The 12908-nt window shown below is 38.3% G+C and overlaps 1 long non-coding RNA gene across 14 annotated transcripts in view; it reads left to right on the forward strand.

Moving 5' to 3' along the window:
• Positions 1–12908, forward strand: part of LOC118146787 (uncharacterized) — a 116327-nt gene that overhangs the window by 54297 nt on the left and 49122 nt on the right. For 2 of the 14 annotated variants that reach the window (XR_013525289.1, XR_013525288.1), the window contains one exon: positions 10467–10494. The exons of the other annotated variants lie outside the window; for them this stretch is intronic. This is a non-coding gene — a long non-coding RNA (uncharacterized LOC118146787). The remainder of the gene's footprint in view (positions 1–10466; positions 10495–12908) is intronic. 14 annotated transcript variants of the gene reach the window in all.

Genomic DNA, 12908 nt, shown 5'->3' on the forward strand with positions numbered 1-12908 from the left:
GTACTCAGCTTCTCCCCTCCCCAACCCAGCCCTGGGGTTTTGGTCTTGTGAAGATATGTAATTAACTGAGGAATGCGACAGTGTTGCCTATGGATTCCCTAGTTAATGTTATCTATCAGTAAGACTGTACTCCACATTGTTTCCTAGTTAATGTGTAATGCCACCTTTCTATCCTAGAACCTTAAAGCACTTGTCAAAGGCAGGGACTGGGACAGGGTATAGCACAGGGAATCAAGAGGTGTCTGAGGTAAAAAGGGCATTAGAAAACTTATAGATGAGAAAATTACAGCAGAGACAGATAAAAAAAATGAATGACTAAAAGCACTCAGTTGATTAACTGAGTAATTCAAGGGATGTTTGTCATGGCTGGTAACAGAGCTGAACCAGAACCTGAGGCAGGAGAATAGGGTCTGGAAGCAGGGAACCTAACTAAGACTGATTCACTCTGACTGCCTAGAAGTAAATCAAAAGGTAAACCCAAACTTCCCACACCTAAGTAACAAAAGAACCAGAGGCTACTCCCTCTGGAAGCCCCCACTCCTTTGTCTTTGTGGCAGATGGAAAATTGAAACTATCTCTGATTGGCTGCAGAAAGCTTGCATGGGTGTAACGTTTGTAACTTCAGCTTCTGATTGGTTGCTTTCTACAACCAATCAGATTGACTGTGGGCCACTAATTCATAACATAGGGCATACACCAAGTAACCAATGGGAAACCTCTAGAGGGTATTTAAACCCCAGAAAATTCTGTAAAGGAACCCCTATACTCAGCCTGCTACCATCCTGTGGAGTGTACTTTCATTTTCAATGAATCTCTGCTTTTGTGGCTTCATTCTTTCCTTGCTTTGTGTGTGTTGTACAATTCTTTGTACAAGACACCAAGAACCTGGACACCCTCCACCAGTAACAAACCTATTTATTTCCCTTGGCTCTGAACTGAGGCACTTCCTGTTTCACCAGACAACTCTTTACTCATGCCTTGTGTCCAGAGAGGAAGCCATTTTTTTTCTAGTTCCATTTGTATCTAGAAGTTTCTAAGGTATACTCTGATAATACCTGAGATTCCACTCCACAGAAGAGGTATCAGGTTACTTCTCTTAGGAAGTCTTTTCCTAAAAGAGAGTTGTCTCCGTTCTTGTTGCCGAGAGACCCCAGAAGGGTTATCACCAGCTACCATGCACAGGGTTGCAAGGAGTTCTCAGAGCTACCTGAACCGCTGCGGGTGGTGGGAGGAGGAGGCTATGACAGGTGGCAGGTGGGGGTGGTAGACAATAAACAGAACACATTTGTGGAATAGTGTAGACAGAACGTGGGAGCCCTGTAGGATGCTCAGTGCATCTATTTGTCTGCCTTTAGACTAAGACTCACAGAATGAACTGATGACCTTGTATATTTCATTTTGTTATATAGTCACTTGAACTTGTTTTATTTGAACTGTGTCTTCCTTGCAGCTTGCCTTTTAATTAAACTCTTAATATATCTATTTAAGACTTCCCCAGACTGATTAATCAAGTGCCACCAGGAAACTGAAATTCCATCATAAAACAGTTACTAATGTGTGAGGGGGGATTATTAAATTGCTGTTTTATTACCGAAATTGACAAAGATCAGTGATGAAGAGTGAGCATACTGGAGTCGCATGGCAACATGCTCATCTAATTAATGAAGTGACAGTTTTATGCTGTGAAGTAGCAAAAGGACTTGACAAGACTCATGGCTTTTCTCATTGACTCTAACAGCTGGAATGATGTTTCTTAACATTCACACAAGGTTTGGCAGTAATATATTACTCTTGTCACACTTAAAGAAGGAAGGAGGGACAGTTAAATTCTTCTTCCACTGTCCACGAATCCCAGTAGGAAGACATTGCTGAGAGCTGAGTACTCCCCTGGCCCCCACCTTATCTAACTACCAACATCCACGCCTCCACCATACACACTACAATCAGATACCTCTATTGTGAAGCAGCTTGCTTTTTTTTTGGTACCTTTGTTGGGCAAAGATGAAGAAACCAACAGGGACTGACTTTAATTTTCCCAGGAAGAAAAGGAAATAAAAGCAAGACATTGACACACAATTTGTTAATGATTCTGAATTTATAAACCAATGGGACCTAAAACAGAAAACAGGGACTCATTCTGAATTAATCAGACATTTATAATATTGATGGATGTTTTCTGTGACAATGGTAAAACTGTCTTTATCAGGAGAAAAGGCAGGTGACTTAATCCGTCTTTTTCAATTGATTTTTTTTTTTAGTATCTGTTGCCTGGCTACTCGTGTTGTTTTGCCAAATATTTGGGCCTCCGTGTGTTTTGATTTTGCTCAGATGGGCGAAGGGGATCAGATGGATTTGAGAACTGTGTCTCTCTTGAGTCTACAAGAGTCCTCGGGAGATCAGAAGAAAAACAGCCTGCTCATTTCTGGGAATACAAAGTTCCAGAAAAACAGGCTACATGGTACTAACAAAGGCAGCCTTGCTTCTGATATTTCAACTTTTCACTTCTTTCATTATTTCCCCTCTAAATTTCCCCTGTTATATTAAAGAGGGAGAAAAGAGCTGCTTTTCTCTTACTTAGTTGATACTAGTAGGTCCAGCCTCAGGTCTAAATCAGATCTAACCCAAGGTTATGTTTGTGGAGCCTGGTTCTGAAAACTCACACTTTTGAAGGTAAATGATTATAAATTTAAATTTCAGGTCCCTGTGGGGATGCTTGGCTGAGAAGGATTTCTGGACTTGGCAAAGCTCAGTAGTAATTATCCAGACTTGAACACAGTTTTTGTTTCAAGGGAAAAGGCATTTGGCAGCAGCTTTTCAGACTCTAAAGGGCCGCATGATTTTTTTTTTTTCCCAGAGATGCCAAAACCTCTAATTTCCAGAAGTAAAATGTTAATGTTCCTCTCTCACCTATACCCTGGTCCCCACCAGCTTTGAGGAACAGGTATGGCTTTTTCTGGAACATTCTCATTACAGGAAACCACAGAGCTCACAACCCAGCAGGATTACTTTCAGTGCCAGTGGACCATTTAGCCCCATCCATGTCTGATGGCTTTCAAATCTCCACAGCCAAACATGTGTTTCACTTGAAGGGATAAACCAGAGTTACTCAAGCAAATGATACCTACGCTTTTCTTTACAATCCACTCAAAAGATGCATTTCTTTTTCTCTTTGAGGTGAGAAGAGGAGCAACCAACAGAACATTTTTAAGCATCTAATAGGTGCTTGGTGTTATGTTATTGAATGTAGAGAGAGCCTAATCCCAAAGATACAGCTCTTGGCCATTAAAGATCTGAGATCTATTTAGGTAGTAATCCAAATCAGCAAAGTTTGATCCTAAGGCCCTACATGAGCAAGTAAAAACTAATAGGTGTGTGTGTGTGTGAGAGAGAGAGAGAATATGTGGTACATTCATTCATTTATTCATTCAACAAACACTGGTCTGGTATCTCAGGATGCAAAGATGACTAATTGTTCCCATCCTTAAGGAGCATCCAGATGATGGAGAACACATTGGATGAATTGACCATTTATTCATCCAGCAAATATTTGGGTACCTCTTATAAGCCAGGCCCTCTGCTATATGATGTGAACATAATGCTAAGAAGCTAGATACAGCTAGGTGTAGTGTCTATGTCTGTAATCCCAGCTACTCTGGGAGGCTAAAGTAGGGGGATTACTTGAGGCCAGGAGTTCAAGACCAATCTGATGATACCCCATGTGTAAAAAAATAAAAATAAAAAAGAAACTAGATATAATCCTTGAATAAGTCTGGATTTTTATCCTGAAGATAATGAAAAGGCATTGGATTCTCAATTACGGGAACATTTCTTGAAAGAAATGGTACTCAAGTTAGTCCTTGACTGATGAGTAGGATTCGGACTGGCAGAGAAAGAGGATTGGAATGGAAGAGGAAGAGAAGGAAGTGTACAGTGCTCAGAGGTACAAGAGAGCTCAGCACTTACAGCACCTAATTGTCCAAATGGGGCTTTAGCTCTAGTTTCTTTTAGAGCAATCTTAGAAGACCATCATCTTAATTGATGATGCCAGAAGGGTTTTAGCTGCTAAGATGCATGACTGAGATCAATCCCACTACATTTCCTTCTTTATATTGTTTATAATCAAATCAGCTTCTATCCTGGGGCAGCAGGTCTCTGGTTATTATTTATATATATTTAAGAAGTAGGGATGATCCATTTGCTCACTATTACAATTATGATGGTTCATAGTTGCCTATAAAATCTTAGGTGCTTCTGGCTGTTACAGTGAGCTTGTCTTTTTGGCAGTTTTGTCCAGCACAGATATAGACATGATGACTATTTTCTAAACTCTATTTTTTAAACTCAAAATCATTCAGATGGTTTGACATATCTAGTAGTATCATGGGAACAACCACAGGATTACCTGCTTGACACCAAGGTGTGTGTTCAGATCAGGCTTCCTATAACTAAGAAAGCATGGCTATTTCAAAAGGGCAACACTGCATGGGGTAGGCATGTACACAGGCCCCAGCTAAGGAAGGAACTGAGAGGAAGCTGCTCTTTGACTCAGTATTTCAAAACCATTGTCAGCAGCAGAAGCTGTCTCCTTATAATTTAATCCAACTCTAGTTCAGTTCTGAAAGGACATTTTTAAAAATCATAATTTTTTGTGTGTTTCAGAAATAAAAAATATTCTTTCATATTTCTAAAAAATATATGGTTCTTAAATAACTTTTAAAGATGTGTGTGTGTGTGCGTGCGTGCACAGGTGCATGTGTATTCTGCTTCCCACATTGCCTCTGCTTTCTCTGAATGTCCTTTTCCTGTTTGACTTGGTCTTTATCTTTCCTGATAACGGTGCTCCTCAAATGTTCTGAGATCACAAATGTGAATTAACGGCATGGGCTTAGAATGAGTGTCTGAAAATCACACTTCACATTGAACAACTTTCAATTAATCCTGTTTTTGCTTCACTTCCCACCATGGCCAGTGGAGGTATCTGAGACGTCTAGCTCCTGAGCTTGCCTTGTTCTCTGCATGGGTCAGCTTGCTGCTCATTACTCTTTTTCTCTGCAGTCACTCAAGGTCTGCCCTTCCCTGCTGTGTCCACGAAGTTATCACTCAGACATTGTTTCCATCTTTTAGAACAGCATTGACCTCTCTTCTCTGGTGCTGTTTCTCTCCCACAGTCTTTTGTCTTTGTGGGATGATGACTTAGTGGATGCCAGAGAGAAGAAGAAATAAACACATGTGCAATTTATTTTACTGAAGGAGAAGGGTATTCTTTTAAAAAAGAATAAAAATAACTATTTTCATTTAATTCATTAATGTAATTTGATTGTACAGAGAGATACTCTGAGGCTGGGACTCAATATTTTGACCTTTAAAACCTAGAAATAGGGAAAATGTGATTATTTGAAAAGTGCTAGAAGTTTGCTCTCTGTGGTTCAAAAGGTGTAATGGGACGTTTACCTTTAGGGTGGGTTCTTTATTCTGGGATAGGATCCTTTTGGTTGCGTTTCTTCATCATGAAATGTTTTATTTCATTGCATTTAAAATAACTGTAAATGTTTTTGAGGCAAACCAAATGCAAATGCTTTTGTTCATTCATTCATTCATTCATTCACTCACAGTTCAGCTGTTCATTCTTTCATCTGCTCATTTATTTATACAACAAATATTTATTGAAACCCTATTCTATGCCCTTCCCTATGCTAAGCTCTGAATACAAAACAGGAAAGAAGGTACACGAGATTACTGTCCATGTGTTAGTTGCAGGTTATTGACATTGTAAAAGTTGTGTTAAGAGGTTGGAGGATGGGCTTAGCTCCAGAGCAGCCATTCTCCAAGTTTGGTATCCTGACTAGCAGTGTCTGCAGCATCTAGAAATTTGAAAGACATGCAAATTCTCTGGCCCTGCCCCAGACATATTGAATCAGAAACTGTGCAGTTGGGCACAACAGTCTGTTTTAAAACGCCCTTAAGGTGATTCCAATATACTCTATAGTTTAAAAACCACTGTAAAAAAAAAAAAGATAAAAGAGAAATGCCTTAAAATAAAAAAGTAAATAAACTGACTTCTGTACATGAACTGGGAAATAAGCAGTCTACTGAAAGAAGAGTGGCAGTGGGAATAAAGGGCTCTGAAACGATGGAATTTCCAGAGGTCCATTTCTTTTAAAATGTAGTCTGTCTTATATTAGGACTTCATGTTCTGAAACCAAGGACATGCTACTATGTGTCTTATTGAGGATCGTCAGTGATTTTTTTCAACTTATTTTATGTGTTTTTAAATCCATTTGCTGGTGGAATATGAGAATAACACCCTTATATTACGGCATTTATGTTGAAACTATTGGCTACATGCTGACAGCACCAACAAATCAGCCATGAATTGGCCCTCATCGGGATTAGCTCCTCCAATGTCAGTGCTCTTGATACCCTTCCCAATGCCATGCCCAGGACCAGTACTGCTCTCAATGTCACATTGATATTTTATTGAAATTCATCTTGTAGCTTTTACTTTTTCTGGGACGTGGATGTCAGTTAAGGAGAGCTGGACTGGGTACATTATTAGTGATAACCTAATGTTTTCATATTTACTTAATCCTTTCAATAATGATTTAATATGTATATCAATTGATTTCCTCATACCTCAATTTCTCTTCCTTTTGGAAACATTATTTCCCACAATACTTTCTCTGCACACCTACAAGCAGATATCTTGGAAACTTGTCCTCAGTTCTTCATTTATGTCCAGGCATGTTGTTATGCTTAGAGTGAAGCCGTCATCCTGTCACACACATCATTCATTTGAATTTGTTAATTAAGGGCAGTAACAGCAGCAGCAGCAAATGCTTTTCATTTCTTTTATACCTCGAGAGGCATTATGGTACAATGGAAAGAGAAGTAGATTTAGTGTCAGAGATGAGTCTAAAGGCTCTCGTTTCCAGGAAAACCACATGTCAGCGGAGAAAGCTTTCCTCTCTTATTGACTTATTTGCAAAACTTTAGGATCATGTGATTTCTGAAGACCTTCCATTTCTAATGTTTGATGATTCTATTATACAGAGATCACAATTTGTACACTAACATTATTCTTGGGATTTCAGCCATGAATATCATATCTATTTGGGAATTGGAAGTATGAGTGGGTTTGGAGTATTGGCAGGACGCTGTAAGAGGGGAATTTAAGGTCAGTTCCTTACCTCCCAATTCCTAGGTTTTATAGAAATCTTTTGCTTGAAGAAATAATCCATGTGGGAAACCTATCTCTCACTATTAAGTTTATTGTTATGTAATTAAGTTTGGGTTGCTATACTGCTGTTCTATGGTGAATGCAAATGCATCTTCAATCATTAAGATTTTTCCAATCAGTACAAGTCTTTTATTCCTATTCTTCCATTCTTCAGATGCAGATAATTTCTCAGAGCATATGGCTATAAAAATTGTCTTGGAAATATTCATTATATGTATACTTGTCTTCTGTCACATATTATGCTGGAGGTCCTATCATAAAATCTGAGTCTTGCTTACTTGCGGGGAGGGACCCTGTGTTTAACAAAATGCCTCATGTATACTAAGTACTTACTGCATAAATTAAACATTTTTTTATTAATAAAAGGGGGACCATCATTTGGGTAGCAGTCTGTAGGCTGGTACCAGTCCATGAACTTCTTGTTACAAACCCAAAATGAGAGATGTATAAAAATTGAGAATGAGTGTTAGAAACTGTTATAGAAATTGGATATTGTTGCAGCATCAAAATATGTCATTTATAGATTTATCTCACTGAATAGTGCATACAATCAATTTTTCATACAGTATTGACCTTGTATTCTGCAAAGTTTCTAAATTAATCTATCATTTCTTGTATCATTTTAGTAGATTTATTGGGGTTCTAAGTACTCAATTGGATCATTGGCAAAGAATGTTTTATTTCTTCATTGCTAATCTGTGTGGGAATTTTTTTTTTTTTTATAGTTTAAGACCTTTAGGATAATGTTGAATAGAAGTGATAAGAAGGGTATTTGTGTTTCATTCACAATCTAGAGAAAACGCAGGAAATCTTTCATCATTAATTATGATATTATCCATAAATTTTATAATAGATGTCATTTATCAAATGAGGACATTCCCTTCTATTTCAAGTATGCTAATAAGTATTATTGCAAATGTGTGCTAAATTTTGTCACATTTTTTGTAATCAATAAGTTGTTTTATTTTGATTGTCAACATAGTGAATACCATGGATTGATTTGCAAATGTTAAACCAATTTTACATGATCCCAAATAGTCAAGATGCATATATTGCTGGATTTGATTTGCTAAACATATGTTAGGGATTTTTGCATTTATATTCATAAGGGATATTAGTCTGTAGTTTTACAATATATTTGTCTGGTTTTAGATTCAAGGTAATACTAGCCTCATAAAATCAGTTGAGAGATGGAATTCATCTTCTCCTATGCTCTGGAAGAGTTTTTTTTGTGTGTGTGTAATGGATATTATTTCTTCCTTAAATGTTAAAACTACTGGGATCTGAATATTTTTATGTGAAATTCTAAAAACAATGATTTAAATTTTACAAATTAAATATAGGACTATTTATTTCTTCCTTAGTGAACTTTGGTAGTTTGTGTCTTTGAACAGCATTTTATTCATCAATGCTGTTCAATGGCTACTTCTTTTCATAAAGTTATTCATAATGGTCCCTTATTAGATTTCTAATATTTGAAGGATCTACAGTGATGGCCTCTTTTACATTTCTGACTGATAATTTGTATTCTCAATTTTCTTGATCAGTCTGACTAGAGCGTTTTCAATTTTGCTCATCTTTTCTTTGAAACAGCATGCAGTTTGATTGATATTCTCTATTGTTTTTGTATTTTCTATTTTATTGATTTCTGCTATTACCATTTTAATTATTTTTTTAATGTACTTTAGGTTCTGGGGTACCTGTGCAGATCATGCAGGGTTGTTGCATAGGTACATACACAACCAGGTGGTTTGCTGCCTCCATTCCCCCTTCATCTATATCCAGCATTTCTCCTCACTTTATCCCTCCCCACCCTGTTCACCCTCCCCTACTGTTCCTTCCCTAACCACCCCCCACAACTGACCCTAGTGTGTGATGCTCCTCTCTCTGAGTCCATTGTTCTCATTGTTCAACACCCACCTATGAGTGAGGGACTCTCTCTGTTGCCAACACTGGCGTGTAGTGGCATGATTATAGCTCACTGTAACTTCAAACTCCTGGGCTCAAGCAATCCTCCTGGCTCAACCTCCCAAATAGCTGGGACTATGGGTGTATGCCACTAAGCCCAGTAAATTTTAAGAAATGTTTTGTAGAAATGGGGTCTTGCTCTGTTGCTCAGCCTGGTCTCTAACTCCAGGGCTTAAGTGATCCTCCTGCCTCAGCCTCCCAAAATGCTAGGTTTATAGGTGTGAGCCATTGCCTCCCATCAATTTCTGGAATTAGATTTATTATTTCCTTCATCCACTATTGTTTCATTTGCTATGCCTCTTTTTTTTCTACTGGTTGTTTTAATGTTCTCAGTGTACATTTTTAACTTATCACAATCTATTTTCAAATAAAAGTATGCTACTTCAAGTATAACTGACAAATTTAAAACATATGCTGTGACTATATGTTAAAATACATGTTATAAAGCACATGCTATATTGCTATTATTTTTGTTTAAACTGTTAGTTACTTTTTAAAGAGATTGCAAAGTTTAGTAAAATTTTCTATACTTACCCAAATTTTGTTTTATATTTATTTAGTCATCATGCAATCTGCATTTAGACTTACCCACATTTTGAATGCTTTATTTTTTTAAGTAGATCAACACTTATATTTTTTATTATTTTCCTTTTGCCTTGGGAAATTTCTTAATCATTTCTTACAGCATAGGTGTGCCATAGATACATTTTCTCTCTGCTTTTGTTTGTCTAAGTCTTATTTTCATTTTTGAAAGCTGCTTCTGCTGAATATAGAATTATGAGTAGACCATTTTTTTCTTTTAGCATTTAAAGATGTTACTGTATTTTCTTCTAGGTTGCATAGTTTCTCATTAGATGTCAAGTAAAATTTTTCTGTTTGCATCTTTATCCTTAATATCTCTCCTTTTCTGAATGCTTTAAAGATTTTCTATGTATCATAGTTTTTCAGCAATTTAGTAACAATGTGTGTTATCATAATCTTATTTTGTCATTCTGTTTGGAGTTTATTGATCCACATTCTTGGTTCATCGCATTCTAAGTGTTCATCAAATTTGAACAAAAATGGACATTATGTTTTCAATTTTTTCCATTATTCTTTTTCCTGCTGAGATTCTTAATACATGTTTCTTAGATCATTTAATATTGTTCCACGTGTCAATGATATGTACCTTTTGTTCTTTCATTTGATTATTTTCCCCTGTGTTTTATTTTGGATCATTTCTATTTCTGAATTCAAATTCACCATTTTTTTTCTTCCTCAGAATACAACCTGCTGTAATTCCACTAAAGGTATTTTTTTTTATTTTTGATATTTCATTTGTAATCTGTCAGTGTTTCACTTGGGTTACTTGGATACATTCCATTTCTTTCCACATCATATTCCTGTTTTCCTCTACCTTATTGATCACATAGAACATATTTCTGATAATTGCTTTGGTATCTGTATTAGTCTGTTCTCATGCTGCTAATAAAGACATACCCAAGACTGGGTAATTTATAAAGAAAGAGAAGTTCAATGGACTCAGAGTTCCACACTGCTGGGAGGCCTCACAATCATGGTGAAACAAAAGCACATCTTACATGGTGGCAGGCAAGAGAGCATGAGCAAGAGAACTGCCCTTTATAAAACCATAAGATCTCATGAGACTTATTTACAATCATCAGAGCAGCATGAGAAAACCTGCCACCATGATTCAATTACCTTCCTGAGACCCTTCCATGACAAATGAGGATTATGAGATCTAGAATTCAAGTGAGGTTTCAGTAGGGGCACAGTCCAACCATACCATTCTGCCCCAGCCCCTCCCAAATCTCGTGCCTCTGCATTTCAAAACCAATCATGCCTTCCCAACAGTCCCCCAAAGTATGAATTTATTTTAGCATTAAATCAAAAGTCCATAGTCCAGCTAAGTGTGGTGGCTCACATCTGTTATCCTAGCACTTTGGGAGGCTGAGTCAGGTAGATTACTTGAGGTCAGGAGTTCGAGACCAACCTGGCCAACATGGTAAACCTTGTCTCTACTGGAAATACAAAAATTAGCTGGGCAAGGTGGCTCATGCCTGTTGTCCCAACTACTCAGGAGGCTGAGGCACAAGAATTGGTTGAACACAGGGGGCAGAGTTTCAGTAAACTGAGATTGCACCACCACTGCACTCCAGTCTGGGTGACAGAGTGAGACTGTCTCAAAAAATCAAATAAAAAGTTCACAGTCCAAAGCCTCATCTAAGACAAGGCAAGTCTCTTCTTCCTGTTATCCTATAAAGTCAAAAGCAATAAGTTACTTCCTAGATACAATGGGGGTATAGACTGAGTAAATACCCTGATTCCAAATGGAAGAAGTTGGCCAAAATGAAGGGGCTATAGGCCCAATGCAAGTCCCAAATCCAGCAGAGCAGTAAAATATTAAAGCTCCAAAATCATCTCGTTTGATTCCATGTCTCACAACCAGGGCACACAGATGGAAGAGGTGGGTTTCTATGGTTTTGGGCAGCTCCACCCCTGGTTGTATTCATGGGCTGGTGTTGAGTGTCTGCAGCTTTTCCAGGTGCACAGTGCAAGCCGTTGGTGGATCTACCATTCTGAGGTCTGGAGGATGGTAGCCCTCTTCTCACAGCTCCAGTGCTCCAGTAGGGACTCTATGTGGTAGCTCCCACCTCACATTTCCCTTCTTCACTAATCTAGCAGAGGTTATCTGTGAGGGCTCTGCCCCTGCAGCAAACTTTTGCCTGGATATCCAGGCATTTCCATACATCCTCTGAAATCTAGACAGAGGATCCCAAACCTCAATTCTTGTGTTCTGTGCCTCCATAGGGTCAACACCAGGTGGACGCTATCAAGCCTTGGGGCTTGCATCCTTTAAAACCATGGCCTGAGCTATACCTTGGTGCCTTTTAGCCATGGCTGGAGCAGCTGGGATGCAGTGCACCAAGTCTCTAGGTTGAACATAGCAGGGGTCTCTGGGACTGGCACATGAAACCATTTTTTCCTCGACCTCTGGACCTGTGATGGGATGAGCTACTTCAAAGGTCTCTGACATGCCCTGGAGTGATTTTCTCCATTGTCTTGGTGATTAACAATCTGTTCTGTGGTAATTATGCAAATTTCTATAGCCAGCTTGAATTTCTCCCCAGAAAATGATATATATATTTTTTTACCACATTGGCAGGCTGCAAATTTTCTGAACCTTTATGCTCTGTCACCTCTTGAACACTTTGCTGCTTAGAAGTTTCTTCTGACAGATACCCTAAATCATCTCTCTCAAGTCCAAAGTTCCATAGATCTCTAGGGCAGGGGCAAAATACCACCAGTGTCTTTGCTAAAGCATAGCAAGTGTCACCTTTGCTCCAGTTCCCAACAAGTTCCTTGTCTCCATCTGAGACCATGTCAGTGTGGACTTCATTGTCAATATCACTATCAGCATGTTGGGCAAAGCTATTCAACAAGTCTCTAGGAATTGCCAACTCTCCCACATCTCATCTCCCTGTCTTCTGAACTCTCCCAGTCTCTAGAAAGTTCCAAACTTTCCCACATTTTCCTTTCTTCTTTCGAGCTCTTTGTACCCTTTCAATCTCTGCTTGTCACCCAGTTCCAAAGTAGCTTCCACATTTTCAGGTATTCTTATAGCAACACCCCACTCTACTGGTACCAATTTACTGTATTAGTCTGTTCTCATGCTGTTAATAAAGACTTACCCGACACTGGG

The sequence above is a fragment of the Callithrix jacchus genome, chromosome 13, assembly GCF_049354715.1.
Source record: "Callithrix jacchus isolate 240 chromosome 13, calJac240_pri, whole genome shotgun sequence".
Classification (NCBI taxonomy): Eukaryota; Metazoa; Chordata; class Mammalia; order Primates; family Cebidae; genus Callithrix; species Callithrix jacchus.